We start from the raw sequence: 15,552 nt of genomic DNA, 5'->3' as shown, positions 1-15,552 counted from the left end.
GAAAGCTTCCACTGTTTTCATCAGTTTGAACAGAGAAAAGCCAGACAAATTGGCTGAAAATCTGGTCTGCCTCAACAGCAACCACATCAAGGGAAAGACAGGTAAACTATAAGGCTTCTAACAAGAGAATTTATTTTCTAAACAACATTCACATTACCTACTGGGAAATGGGAGGTAACCCACACCAATTCCCAGACCAAGTTTTAGACTTGCTCAGAAAAACAAGTTGACACAAGCCAAAAATGTACCAAAATACTTGGCAACAGTTTAACACTCATATATGAAACTGTTCTAGCGCTCAGCAGTGTTCACAGACACTGTTTAACTTAAAGCAAAGATTGCAACTCTGATCCTGCTGATACAAACAAAACGCCTCAAAACCCCCATACTTGTCACCAAAATTCATACAAGGAAAGAATTACGAAAGGACATGCTGAAGACCAGCCCTGAGAGGAGAGTGTAATGAATCACTACTAAGCACAGAAACACCGGCAACTGCTCCTCTCAGGAGGAGCTGTATAGAAGAGCTTACTTGCCAAAAGCACGCCTGGACACCAAAATGAGGTGCTCAGGTTCTGCTTGAGGCTCAAAGAACACACGACATTCAGTAATTGGCTCAGATCACACAGCCTGGAAAGCAGGGGAAACTTGCAATGTTTTTGGCACTTTTTTCTCCCCCTGTAGTAGGAAATTAATGCAACATACCACCACAAGAAGATAGGCAGTCACTTGGATGCTGACCCCAGAATAATGCTAAAGTTTTCTTTTTTCTAGAATTCTGCCTTGTAGTTTGCTTAAGAAATCACATGCATTTGTTTAAGGTAGGCACTCTTAGTCTCCAAATAAATGTATAAACATATTTATAAATGTCTTGATCTCAGCTGGGATAGAGTTAATTTTCTTCCTATTAGCTGGCATAGTATTATGTTTTGGATTCAGTATGAGAAGAATGTGGATAACACACTGATGTTTTCAGTGGTTGCTAAGTAGTGTTTAGACTAAGTCAAGGATTTTTCAGCTTCTGATGCCCAGCCAGCAAGAAGGCTGGAGGGGCACAAGGAGTTAGGAGGGGACACAGCCAGGGCAGCTGACCCCAAATGGCCAAAGGGGTATTCCATACCATGCGTCATCATGCCCAGTACATAAACTGGGGCAAGTTGGCTGTGGGGGGTGGATTGCTGCTCGGGCACTAACTGGGCATCGGTCGGTGAGTGGTGAGCAATTGCATTGTGAATCACTTGTTTTGTATATTCCAATCCTTTTATTATTCTTGTCATTTTATTATTGTTATTATTATCATTATTAGTTTCTTCCTTTCTGTTCTGTTAAACTGTTCTTATCTCAACCCACGAGTTTCACCTTTTTCCTTCTGATTCTCTCCCCCACCCCACTGGGTGGGGGGGAAGTGAGTGAGCAGCTGCATGGTGCTTAGTTGCTGGCTGGAGTCAAATCACAATAAAATACCGTGCTACCAAGAGAGACCCAACTATAAACTGAAAAATTTTACTTACTGACAAAATTCAGTAAAAAAATATACTTGCAAAATGAGTACCAGTGCCTGGCTTAGACAGACCAAGAAGGCTAGAGGAGATGGAAGAACAGAAATGTTAACAAAGAGTGGACTTGGAGAATCTAGTAAACTTACACAAAAAACATTTGCATAGTGTGTTGTCCAACTAGAAACGCTGCTTAAGAAGCAGAACTGCAGTCTGTAACGGATCAATGACCTTCAAAAATTGCTTCTATGAGGCACAAAAGTGATAGGAAAGAGAATTTTCTGCTTGGAAGGAAATAGCATGGTTCAGCGTGCTGCAGCAGTCATCAGAAATCAGTACCTTTTTCTGGAGATTAGCATAAATAACTCCCTGATCTGCAGTCTTATCAGCTATACCACTGTGGGAAAACAATGTTTAAATAACAGCTTTCAGCCCCTACTTGCAAATGATGTCAATGAAAATGGAAGTGCTGCAAAGTGTTTTGAGGTCTTCCATGATGAAAGGTGCTACATAAATAATATATTTCCCCAGTATCTGAGAAAAAGAGAATAACAGAAATGCCTCCTCTTGCTCTTTGGTCGCTACAGCAATTGCCTAAATGTGCAGACTGTACAATTGAGAAGTATCTTCTTCTACAGTGACAATTAGCTAATGCATCATACTATGCAAAATATTTCCATGCACTTGCTTCCTTATGTACTAATTAAAACATTCCCCATTATTAGCTTTCTATATATTAAAAGCCTATTGTTACATGAACATATAATGAATACTCAAGCATCAGTGAAGAAGTGATGTTACATGCTTAAGTTTCTTATACAGTATCTATGTTCCTCTGGGTACACAGCTATCATGTTCATCTTCTATAAATACCCATTCAAACTTTATTTGTTCTGGAGATGCTCTGTGCATGCATTGGGGACGAGTGAAGGCTTTGCACATGTTTTTAACCATTTATCAGTGCTTTTGTAAAATTCAAGAGAATATAGCCATTTCCCTAGTCAGGCCCTAGTAGTACCACATTAGGCATAGATACAAAAATTACACTCTAAAAGGACATGTAGCAGTGGTGGCATTATTTTTGCACATTGTCGCTCAGAGCAAATGACACTGGCATTATACAATTCTTTACTACCTTATAATATTATAGCTGCCATTCAACAGATTAACATCTGAACTCCCTGCAGGTAAATAAACACATTGGGGGGGGAGGGGGGAGGGAGGTGTTCAACAAGACCTCTAGCTATTCAGAATAACTTAAAGGACTCCCCATTCAGGATAAATATTCTGCTTGGAAAAGGCTTTGGTGTTTGTCTAAGAATTGAATGTAAACATTAGTCGCCTGTATATAAAAAAACGTATAATAAAATGGGCTTACTTGACTGACAAAAAGCTGTGGTTTCCTTAGGCTTTTAAGGCATGCCGTAATCAATTTTGATAAGCTATGTCTCTTTTTCAAGTCATACAGCTTCTATATTCATGCATACTCCGTTCACATCTCTTATCACGCTTTGACTCCATGAGACCTTACAAATAACAATTACTTAAAATGCAGCAGTCTATTTTTAGTTTGTTTTTTTTTTAGTGTTTCACATTATGCCTGCCTCTTAGAGTCTGAAATTTTTTCACATGCTCCAATTCTTACATGCATTAAGAAATCCTATTCTTTTTTATTTTCTGCTTGCCATGTCTGAGCTCACAAACATTAGCCCAAATCAGTAAAGCTGCCATCATCCCACTATTTTAGAACAAGAGGAACACAAAACAAAGGGTTTATGACTGAATCTCCCTTGCTCTATAAGGCTACACACTACAGTTTGCTCTTTCTTACATTTAAAATACACATTTTTGATATCCAGCTATCAACTTTTATGTCTCCTGCTAATGGCATGAGTTCCTTCCAGGCATACAAACATATTGTTGTACTGAACCTACAATGAAAATGAACCTAACAGGGACACAAGAGATCAGCCCAAATGAAACATGTAATTAGTAACTGGAAAAAATATGCTCAGTAAAAAAAAACTGGGAAAGGAATGGAACAGAAATAGAAATTATCATGCTACTAAACAGAGTTCCTAAGTTCTGTCCATTGCACATCAGAAATATATTTGCAGCAAGTATATAAAAATGTGACAAAGAACGAATCAGATATGGAATAGAATCTATATATACAGAAAGAATAAATAGACCAAAATGACTGTTCTTGAGGAAAAAGCTAATGTGATAGATGTGCGAAATCATGACTGATTTAATGAGAAACTGAAAAGGAAACAACTGTTTAACATTTCTCACATCATGACAATTAAAAGGGGCCCCAACTAAATCATTAGGCAACAAATTTTAAGGCAAAACAAAGATACTTACTTCCTTAATGCTCTACATGCACTGAATCATATAACTGCCAAAGATACTGTAGAGGCTGAGAATCTAAATCAGATCAACCAAACACATATAGCAAGGACACGATACCCTCTGCAATTAAACGTAATAGTGCAAACATTACTTTATGCTCATGGAACTCCTAATCAATGCTGGGCACCAAACACTGGGAGACTGTATCAAAAGATGATTACTCCATTTAATTTATGCATTACTTCTCTAAGCATCCTTTACTAGAATTTTGCCAGTGGTCTTATTTTAATAGCAGATTTATATTCTTACAGGCTACATCTATAATGATACGCCACACAGCTTTTCTAGCAAGAAGAGGGTTTTGTCCATCCTATACAGCTTGAACAGGCATCTGACAGTCACCGTTCTAGCATGAACAACTATTATTTAATTTACTAGCTATTCTAAACCCAACCAATGCCATCTGTCATGCACCACAGGAAAAAAAAAAGTCTCCATATGTATTTCATTTAAAAAAAAACAAACAACCACAAAACAAACAAAAAAGACACTTACCCTAATAGTTCTTAAGAGCTCTTCTTAAACTTAAATACAACACGTCTTTCGTTCCTTTTTTTGTTAAATATATATTTTGCAGTGTATAATAGTGTTTTCTTGGAATTCACTGGCAACATGCAGATATCAAGAACTTTCTATGCCTCAAGCAAGCACCTTGGGAAGTTTGAAAGCAGCAGAGTCTGTTTATCCTGATTGCCCTTTTAAATTTACATCTCAGTGAAGTGAGAATGATAGTGAACTGCCATTTAACATCAAGAATTTTTCTTGGTCCACTTGTGGATAGATGATTTCAAAGTAGAAATACATTTTTGATTTCTACTTTGATGAGATTAGACAAAAAAAAAAAAAAAAAGAAAACCACACAAGTAAAGACAAATCTAGAGAGTTACAGACCAGAATTATCGGCAGAACTCTAGAAATTCTTTGAAAGCAAAGTTGAGAATCCAAGTGACTAATTAGATTGGACAAAGAAAACAGGGAATTGATGGAATATTTGTTTACCTAACTTTCAGTTTAGAACTGACTTTTCCATGGAAAAAAAAATATATTAGGAGACATTCTTGATCAAGACTCAAGTTCTGCTTTATTTACTTTCCCTAGCTTTGAAGTGTGAAAACTCTGCTTTTGAGCCTTGGCCTGAAGGAGTTCACATCAACTGTGCTCAAGGCTTCTGAGCATAGAGAATCTATGCACTCACACTTTTTACAGTTCTTTGGGTTGATCAGCTACCCAAATAGCAGTGGTCGTTTTCACAGAACACCTTGTACAAGATTCACTGACAGCTGTCTCATTAAGCGTCATAGCTTTGACTGTCCTATGAAGTTTACCTCTCTCCTACCTACAAACAATCAGTAAGTAGAGATGCTAAACAGGAACCAATTTAAGGCTCCTGCTGAAGTAATAATATCCTTTACCAATATGATCCACAGTATTTTAAGTGAGGTTTAACATGTACTATAAACAGTATCATGGAAGGACCATTAATAAGTATCTGTGCTATTTTAAAACAACAGGTGGTGAGATCGTTTCACCACAGTTATGTACTCACCATATGTGTAAGTGGAAATTCTGTAGGAGGTAGAAGGCAAATGAGTGAATAGTTAGCAAATATATATATTATATAATATATATAATTATATAGATATATTAAGATGTATATGATCTCATTAAAGCTGCAGCACATTTTACAGGCTAGCTAACAGCTGCCAAGATAACTTTGATATACCTTTGCGTCTTTTGGAACAGTTGCTAGAACAAAGATGTGACAAAAAAAGCAGTCAAATTAAGAGAAACTAAAATTGTATGTTGGAGTTAGACCTATTTGCCTACCGCATCTGATAAATCACTGAGACATTAGTGCAAAAAGGTATGCATAATTGTGCAAAGACCAGCCAGTTGCTTTAACACACTTCTGAACACAGCGAAGGTTAAATTGCCACCCATGAGTCCTGTAAAGCCGAAGAACAGCAGTGTAGCCAATTTTAAAATTAATTTGAATAAAGTTTAGAAAACAAAACAAATTCTGCTAGAGAGAACTATACCCTGGCTGACGTGGAAATTCTTCCACTGCAGCTCTTCTGCAGAGTTCATGTTTTATACTTGGTTCACCCAGAGAAGAAGGGCAGAGATACCCTGGAATCATTTTACCACCACAGAAATGCGACCAGCTCAGAAATGCAGCGTATCTTTGGTATGTTAGGGAGGACAAAAACCACTATCATATCTTATTGGTTCTACCATAAGAAATAAAGGAAGAAAAATAAAATTATTTGATCTGGCATTTGGCTGGGACATTTGCATCAACTCTCCTATGAGAGAGTCCATTTTGTGTTACTTTCTCCTCTGATATGTTTATATTTAAAGACAGGAATATATACTGGAAGCGCACACTTCTTGTACAATCAGATCCTTTCTTTTATAATGTTGTTTCAAAAGTGTCATTTTGTAAGAGCATACAATATGAAGACTTTCTTGAAAATAGTCCTCAATGCATCATGAAACTAATACATATAAATGGATTCATCCTAGTGTTGCTGTCACATGCAGTCCTCTTCAAGAGAGAGGCTTAAATCAGCTTGGTTTTGCATGAAGCATACATGAACTCTGCACTTCTATCTCCAAATTTCAGATATTAAACTCAGGGGCTCATTATCCGGGTTGTGAAGTGCTGACTTACTTGATTAGGTCAAATTCAAGACAAAAAGATGATTAATGCCTGTCTTGTTCCCACCACTAATATATTATAAATGGATGAAACTGTTAGTTCTCCTTAACAATTGCTACCTTTGCAGTTGACTGGCCACTCACATAAAGATCTTCTATTGATAATAATTAAAGAGCCCAACATGAAATCCATCTGCATAGTAGGAGACAAAGTTTAAGTCTATGCCTGGAATTTATTTCTCAGATGGAAATTTTTTCTCACCTAGAAATGTTAACTACTGCATATAAAGGGCATGCATTTGGAAAGTGTCAATACATTTGTTCTTCAGAAGAAAAAATGGTATCACTACTGTTAAAATACTCTTGATTGTTTGCACATGCTAAAGTACATAGTCTTAAGTTCACTTTATAATATCTGTCCACTCACACCCTGCTCAAGTCTTTCTTTAAGAAATTCTTAATTTAGGGAAAATAATCCAACTCAAAGCCTAGTAACAACATAACTGAAAAATTACATGCTTGCTCTGGAATGTGGTTATTTCAGCTAGTTCAAACAGCACTTAGAAACATCAGCTTTAAACATGCTCATAATAATAGAAAATATATTAACTGAACTGTTTCTTTTCAGCTCTTGGAAAGGACCACAAGTGAAATCAAACCTCTGCAACTTCAAGTGCATTCAAGGTTACTGGGCTTTCCAGTTTGTTCTCCTAAGGAAACAAGTCTTACGCAAACAGACCCATCTGGCCCCTACTCATAAATTTGGTCAAATGAACCTGCTGGTTCAAAGGCTGTCTGCGGCCTAGAAATCTCAAAGATAATTAAGCTCTTATAAATTTGCAGAACTAACCCAGATGAAGAGTTTCAAAATAGCAGACCCTCTGAGGAAAAGGCAGCTAAATCTCGGCTGCCACCCAGTCTGTCTGGCATCAACCAGCTGGCCAACTAGGCTGTTGTTCTAGTCAGTGGGGCTGTCACCCCCAGATTAACCACAATAATGATGCTTTTCTTTGCTTGGCAGAGGTATGGAAGTTACTGTAACAGAAGGAGAAAGAGGACTTCTGGGAGAGAAGTCTGTAGGAAGTGGATTTACTGAGTTACACCATTGAATTAAATTCACACTGATCATAAGATACCCATTTTTTTCTGTGGACACACGCACATGCACTCTTGCATTTAACATGATTACACCATCTGTCTTTGGAGTACACATAAGATAAAAACAAAAGCAATTCAAGTTTTCAGAGTCAAACTAATCAGATGTACGTTCACATCTACGATAACGTACGGCTCTTGGTCAACAAACTCCTTCATCCCTGCCACCAGACTGTTTTAAAAAATGTCAGCCAACAGTCTTTTGAAACATTATTTAGGTTTGCCTGGAAGCACAAATGGCTAAATTTACTGTGCTAATGTTGCATCAGCATTAGCGAGTACTCATACTACTTTGTATTTGCAACAACAGAATGGGAGACCATTACTCGATGCCCTCTTCAGTGAAGAAATTGACTTTATATACAATGGGCGGACTAATAGGAGAAGTATCTGAAATCAGCTACACAGTTTCTTCTTGCAGCCAGAGGCAATTAGAGGAGAAATCAGCAAATGACTACAACATTGCAACCGCTGAGACAGCCATCCATCCTCTATTCTAGAAAGGAAAAAAACAGTAGAGATGTCATACTCAGACTCCCAAGTGTTTTACAGGAACAAAATAAACGTTTGGTAAATGAAAGATACAGGTTTGATGGAATGGGATTTTTTTTCTAGCTGTGCATACATTGGATGTACGCATACATTTCTATCTATGCATACGTTGGATGTGCCATGGAGTGCTTAAAAGCAACAAGCTTACACTGGGTCATAGTTGAATGACTGTTCCAGAGCAATGATTTGCCTGCAATTCACCAGTCACTCTTTGTTTCAGCCTTATGAAGCCTCAACTGTCTTCTATACACGTTTCCTGTAGCCATCGTTTGCCTTCTGCGTACCCAGCAACAGCACTGAGGCAAATACATGTATTTAATTAATTTCCTGAAATAATGACAACAGGCCAATCAACTGCCTGTTACATCCCTAAGTATTACTTCCATCACTCTAGCACATGACCAGAGGCTTCAACCACAACTGGGCATCCCACAACTGTGTGAGCTGCTCTGTGAACACGTAGGATAACAGGACCCTTTAAGATGAACGTACAAGTAAATAGACATTGAATAAAATAACCTTCAGCTTCCAATATCCTGCTTCTTTTTTTTTCAGCAGGAACAGATTAATACCCTATCCTTTTCTTCCCAGAGGCACAATCATTGTTTTTGCTTCCAAACCAAACCGCACAGAGCCATTAGCCATTACTACAAGCAGATAGTGCTCATTCTAATGATCTGCCTCTGCACGCCAACCCTAGCCTCCTGTACTGACAATCCTGCCTTAGAGCAACCTTTTTTAGAGCAGAACAAAGGAAAAACATAACCAAAAATCAGCAGCGTATCAGGCAGAGACATAGCCTGGGCAGATTTTTCTCTCCTACTCAATTCCAAAAGGCCATTCACCTAGCACTAAGACCTGCGTACATACCACAAACAGCGTGCAACGTCAGTGGCCAAGCTACAATGCTGCAGGTACTCTTGTTTTTCCACTTCTACAGGTGATACGAAGGAAGAGCAACTCACTAATTCTTCCATTTAGCAAACAAAGGCATCTGAATTTAGCTGCTATTTAGTTTGTCTAGATGACAAAAATGGAAAAAGGAAAAACAAAACCAAAAAACAAAACCCACAGGCAGAAGTCCCCGAAAAAGTCAACAGAATCCATTTTGGCATAACGGCTGGCTCTCCCTTTAGTTTCCTGAGAAGCGGCTTCCAAATCCAGGAACGCGAATGAGACGACATCCTTTTTCGCTCCTGTTCCGCCGAAGCCCTTCTGCCCTAAGATGTCCTCCCCGCCCTCGAGGAGCGCACACCGGAGCGGAGGGAGCAGGAGGAAGGAAGCCCGGAGCGCGGTCCTGCACCTGTCGCGGCGCTCCTCCAGCCCTTCCCGCTTCCGCGCCCGCCCGCCGCTACGCCACCGACAAAATGCCCCCTCCGCGCCAGCGAATCCCTTCCGGCAAGGGGAAAGAAGGCAGCCCGGGCTGCTGAGCGGAGAGCTGGCGCCGAGCCACCGCGCATCCCGGCCGTCAAAGACGACACGCAACGCTGTGGCGCTTCTGAGAGGGCAGCCCTTCTGCTTCTGGGGGGAGCCACAGGAGGAAGGAGAAGGGAGCGACCCGCCTGAGCGCGGCCGCAGACCCTGCCTTGCGCGCACGCAGCGCGGCGGCTGCTTCCCGGGCCGCCGGCCCGGCCTTCCCCGCGCTCGCCGCGGGCAGGCGGCGGCCCCGGCCGCCGGGCGAGCCGAGGCGGGCGGCTCGCAGCGGCAGCGTCGCGGCTCCCCGGCCGGGCAGCGCCGCAGCGCTCGCCGCCCGCCCCCGCACACGCCCCCGGCGGCTCCCGCTCACCTTTCCAGCGACCGGCTCAGCGCATCTTCCTCCCTCCCGCAGCGGCTGCTCCTGGCGGCCCGGAGCCCCTGGGCTCGGCGGAGCGGGGTAGCCCGGCGCTGCCCCTCCCTCAGCCGGCGGCGGCTCCCGCTGTCACTTCACCCCCACATCCCGCCGCCGGCGGCAGCGGCGGCGGCAGCTGCTGCTCCTAAATTCACGGCGCTCCGGCGGCATGAAGTCATCCTCCCCGCCCCCTCCCCGGGCCGCCGCACTCCGCTCCCGCCGCGGAGGGGGAGACGGCCCCTCCGTCCGGCCGCCCGAGCCCCGCGGGGCCCTGGCGCTCCACCCCCACCCGAGGGGCCGGCCCTCCGGCGGCTCTACACGCACCCCGCTGCCCCGGAGGCTGGCCGGGGCGGCACGGTTGCCGGGCGGCACGGCTGCGGGCCGGGGCTCCCTCCTGGGCACGGCTGCAGGATGGGCCGTTCCGCCCCGCGCCAGCCTTCCCCTCGCGGGAGTCCCCTCAGCGGGCTCTGGGGAGCGCGGTGCTCCCGCCCAAAGGCCGGCGGCCTGCGGCCCGCTCCCACCGCCGCCCCCACCGTGTCCGTCGCCCAGGCCTCGCCGCCCTGCCCAACCCGGTCGTACCGGGCTAAGCGGCGAGGAACGGGGGAGGGCGGGCTCCCGCAGCGCTGCAAGGCCGGAGCCAAGGGAGAGCCTCCCTCCGGGAGAGCTCTGTGTGTGTGTGTGCGTGTCTCTGTTTTGAAGGAAAAGCCGCTGTAATCCTCGTGGCTCTGTGTGGGCGCGCGGCTCTCCCCACGCCCCTCCCGGCTTCAGGGCACGCAAGCGCTCCGCAGCCTGTGCCCCTAAAAAAATGCAGCTCCTTCTGGGGTGGAGGGGAGTTTCTTTGCCAGGGGCTGTTGCTCGGTGCTGGGGAGGGGAGAGCAGCGGAAAGGCACTGTGCTCAAGGTCACCGGGACACACTTCTCCCTTACCAAGGGCGTCCTGATATTTTTAAGATCCACCAGTAGGCAGCATGTCTATTTTTGTGAGTTACAGAGCGCTGTGCACGTACTGGGTAACAGGCAGGCTCATAAAGAAGGCTAGATTCCCATCACAGTTTACAATCCCGCAAACCCATCCCGTGTGCAGGACAAGCACGGCTGTGTTGCTGTGTAAGTAACACCAGGCAGTCTGGTTCTGACAGATAACGCGTGTCGCCAAATCACCATAGTCAGAGCTCTTCGTATTTCGCGAGCAAGGCAGGGTTGTGTCTGGTCAAGAAAAGTCTTGCCGGACAAGCTCCCAGGAAAACACAAATGCTGCGAGCACAGGTGTTTCCAAGGTGCTGCGCCTGCTCTGCTGACCGGGTGGCCAAGTGGTTCCTCAGCAAGGTTTTGGAGTAGACCCAAGTTGGAAATGTTGATGTTTTCCATGGTGGTGAGGTCTGAAACAGGAGAAGAGCTGCTTCAGCGGCCTGGGTGTAGATAGGAAGGTTGTCTGTGGCGGTAGAGCAAAGCAGAAAAGGGGAGATGAGTCGCATTAAGGTAAGGATCTTAATCTCCATCTCTCAGATGAAATATAAAAACTCTGAGCCTGAGTTCCCTTTTGGAAATTCATTGTGTTTACTTCTATAGTGGTTATGGTAAGGCTTTTAACTGTGCCAGTGTCTTTGATTTGATTCCCTGTATCTGTGCAGTCCTACAGTTGCGCTAATTTTGGGCTGCTCCTGTTTACTCCCTGCCTTGTGCCTCTTCTATTGATTGGCATTGCAGACCTGAATGTGCAGCACTGGCAGCATTTCAAATACAGTGATACTTAATCTCTGTTTACAGTGCGTTAGGTTAGGTGATTAAAGGCTCATCTCCACGTACACAGAGGAGCTCAGGGGCATGTGGGCAGGCGGGGCAGCCCCAATAACAGGGTCAGAGAAAGGGAACCCCTGCCCAACCCCTCCCAGGGCTGTCCCAGGGGACCCTCAGCCCCATGGGGCTGGGGGTGACACCCAGCAGCCAACCAAAAAGCTCTGTGCCTCGCCTCACAGATTGAGGGGGTTGCTGCCTAGGGGTACGGGACACATTATGGGGTGCATAATAGGGAGAGCATTTGGGGATTGTATAAGGCTTATTATGGGATGTTTAGGGCAAGAAACAAAGGTGGGGAAAGGAAGGGATCAAGGTGCTATGGGAATGAGCGAGTGTGGGAGAATAGTGGGATGAGGAGGTAAATAGGGCTAGTCCTGTGTAAACAGGCTGCTGCTGAATACGGGTGTCTGGCTATGCCCTGCACCTGATCAGCGCAGTCTCTCCTGTCTTCTCATGAAACTCTATTTCTAACTCTTTTACTGGGTGAGAGGACTGTGTGCGTGGGGCGGGGGGTGGGGGTGTAAGTGCCAGCAGCAAGAGTCACACCTCAGGTCATAGGGACCCATGCCAGAGAGGAGGACAGGATTACACTGTTCATGCCATCTTGTGTTTGCTTGAGTGTTTGTGTCTATGTTGATCTGTGTGGTTGGCCATGTGCATATTTATATATATATTTATGTATACATAGTGTGTGTGCGCCTCTTAGGAATATGTGCTCAGACTTGCTACTGACTAGACCTAGGAAAATGGAGCCATGGCAGCCTCTCTTCTATTGGGCTACCTGGTTCAGCAACTCCTAACAAAATCCACTAAGTGATTGGTGTACTAGAAAATCCTTGATCTGTGCAAAAGTTATTATTATTATTTCTTCTTTGATAGCAGTAAATTCCAGAGTCAAGAGAAGTAAATGCTCCTAGCCCAAGAGTATTAATTAGTACTATTCAATATATATAATTACAAAAAAAAGGAAGGACACATGGGCGAGACACCTATAGAATTTTATTTTAGTAGAGAAACAATATAGTTGTGCATAATTTAGCAACATTCAGACAGCCTATTCTACTCAGTAAATATAATCTTCAATTTAGTAATCATGGGTTCAATCAGTTTAAAATAAGTGCAAATATAGATACAAATTGAAATCTAAGCATTTCAGCTTTAAAAGTGTACACTGTAGGGAAAATGGAAGGAACTAGTTAGTGAAATCAGTTGAACAGCTGAATATGGGGAAAGCTTGGAAATGTCTTTAATAAGTGAGAGAACAATGTATAAGGAAGAACTCCAGGATTAACTGCAAGGGGGGTGACTTCAAACAAGATATTAGAAGTAAGCTGTCAACCAACAAGTGAAGAGAAAGTTGTGGCTTAGAGGTTAGAAATAGTAAGGTTGAGGTGAGATTTGCCAACATTCAAATTAAATTAGATTGTGAAAATAAATAATAAATAGTAAAATGTGCTCACTTGTAAAAATGTAAAGAAAGCCTGAAATGAAGAAGTTGAGCTCTTTTTTTTTGTGAGGATGGGGTGAAAAATCTAGGCTTTCCCCCTCAAACTGACTACTTTGCTTTCCCGATAATTGCTGTCTGGAGTAAAGGGTGGAGTGAAGGAAAAACAATGAAGGGGATTGCATAGATGTGTACAAATGGATGTTACTGTTTTCACAGTGAAATTAAAATCAGAAGGGTGTGTTCAAGTCAGACAAGTGAATCTCCATCTAAATGTAATGGAAAAAATGTGGTATAAAATCTCAAGATGTCTTTGTTAAGTCAAAGGTGGTACCCTATGCCTGGAGATTGTCAGACAGTTCTAGTATTTAAGAAGTGAGAAGAGACCTAGGAAATTTCAGCTACATGAGATAGTTGGTGGTAGCATGCAACACTGAAATTCAGGGATGTTTTTACTATGGAACCCATTTGATAAACTGCAGAATATAGGGATAGGTGTACATGCAAGAGACTAGGAATATGAAGGATGGCAAAAAGTTGTCCTGTTAAGGCAAAACATCATTCTGGAGAAAAGTTAGGGGTAGCATTTCAAAAAGAGTATTCTTGGATTTGATTTTATTTAGCATTTTCAGTAGTGGCGTTGGCAAGTAAGTACAAATGAACTAAATTTGGATAAGAAACGCTATTAATATACAGGATGTTTGGAATAACTTACTAATCAGATGAGGAGTAAAATCACAGAACTGGGATGAAGTTTTAATGGGAAAAAAAGCCCAACATTTTAACTATACACTAGAGACTCATGAGCTGGAAATCAGAAAGGAAAAGAAAGAAAAATTCTTAACTATTAGATGATCATAGGATGACTCTGAGCTAGCGGTGTCAGAAGTTTTGTGAAAGGAAAATGTATTTTTATCACATATCAACTGAGACTAGTATAGATATGGAATTTTGTTGACCTGGCTGTATCTCTGCTTACCTGTTTGAGTTTGCTGCAGTGACACTTCTTGGTAGAAAGTGTGTTACAATTAACAAATAGCTTTACAGAAAGCTGTTTCTGCTTTGCCTTTAATCAGTGAATTGCAAACACTTAGATCAAGTGACCAGTTACTAAGTGTGTGCCCAGCCATACACTAATTTGAAAAATAAGAACAAAGGGCAAGAATCAAGTCCATCCACAGAATAACTTGTAGGAAGTGTGTCAATAGGACAAGTATGCATGTATACACAAGCTGTGAATTATAACAGTAAGAGAGAGAAGAAGATCACTTCATACGTTGCCCCTGGGTTTGACTTCAGTGTCTCTGTATCTGAGGGACTGTGTGTATTTTTTCTGAGTTCTTGGTCTATGTTCAGAGGCAGAGTAAGGTAAACTCCCATGGGCCTGCTTTTATTTTCAATTTTACCTAGGCATTTAATGCATCAAAAATCTATGCCATAGATTGTATAACAGTATTTAATAACTTATGGGAGCTTTCTGAAGATCTCTTCTTAGGAAATACTTCATCACACCCTTGCTCACATTCACATATGTGAGCATATACTTAAGTAGAAAGTATATAAGAGTTTTCATGAGTATTAGGACCCTCAGGAAGTTCCTAATAAAAAGAAGTCTCCTAGAGCTGACTTAGCTTTTACCAGTGATAAAAATGGCATAGACCATGAGGGTTGATAAAAGTGGATCTGATTTACAAGATGTGTTACTAATGAAGGCATATATTATGTGGAGAACTGTTGTGGTTTAGCCCAGGTAGGCATCTCAGCCCCATACAGCCGCTGGCTCGTGACCCCCCCGCAATGGGATGGGGAAGAGAATTGAAAGGGTAAAAGTGAGGCAGCTCGAGGGTTGAGATAGAGACAGTTTACTAAGTAAAGCAAAAGCCATGTGCACAAGCAAAGTGAATCAAGGAATTAGTTCACTACTTCCCATCGGCAGGCAGGTGTTCAGCCATCTCCAGGAAAGCAGGGCTCCGTCACACGTAACGGTTACTTGGGAAGACAAATGCCATAACTCCAGACATCCTCCCTTCCTCCTTCTTTCCCCCAGCTTTTATTGCTGAGCATGACGTCCTATGGTCTGGCATATCCCTGTGGTCAGTTGGGGTCAGCTGTCCCAGCTGTGTCCCCTCCCAACTCCTTGTGCCCCCCCAGCCTCCTCGCTGGTGGGGTGGGGTGAGAAGCAGAAAAGGCCTTGGCTCTGTGTAA

General features: G+C 43.0%; 1 protein-coding gene across 7 annotated transcripts in view; it reads right to left on the bottom strand.

Moving 5' to 3' along the window:
- The window catches only part of PKIA (cAMP-dependent protein kinase inhibitor alpha), a 46,171-nt gene extending 35,368 nt beyond the window's left edge, over positions 1-10,803 (bottom strand). For 3 of the 7 annotated variants that reach the window (XM_075023479.1, XM_075023480.1, XM_075023481.1), the window contains exon 1: positions 10,066-10,288. The gene's annotated coding sequence lies outside the window, so the exon portion shown is untranslated. Of the gene's footprint in view, positions 1-10,065; positions 10,289-10,686 lie in introns of those variants that run through there. The other 4 variants (XM_075023477.1, XM_075023478.1, XM_075023482.1 and 1 more) reach the window with 3 other exon arrangements.
- Between the last annotated feature and the right edge of the window lie 4,749 nt (positions 10,804-15,552).

This window comes from Buteo buteo, chromosome 3, assembly GCF_964188355.1.
Source record: "Buteo buteo chromosome 3, bButBut1.hap1.1, whole genome shotgun sequence".
NCBI classification, from domain to species: Eukaryota; Metazoa; Chordata; class Aves; order Accipitriformes; family Accipitridae; genus Buteo; species Buteo buteo.
Note: the sequence above shows the minus strand (reverse complement) of the source record. Positions and strands in the feature narration are given on the sequence as shown.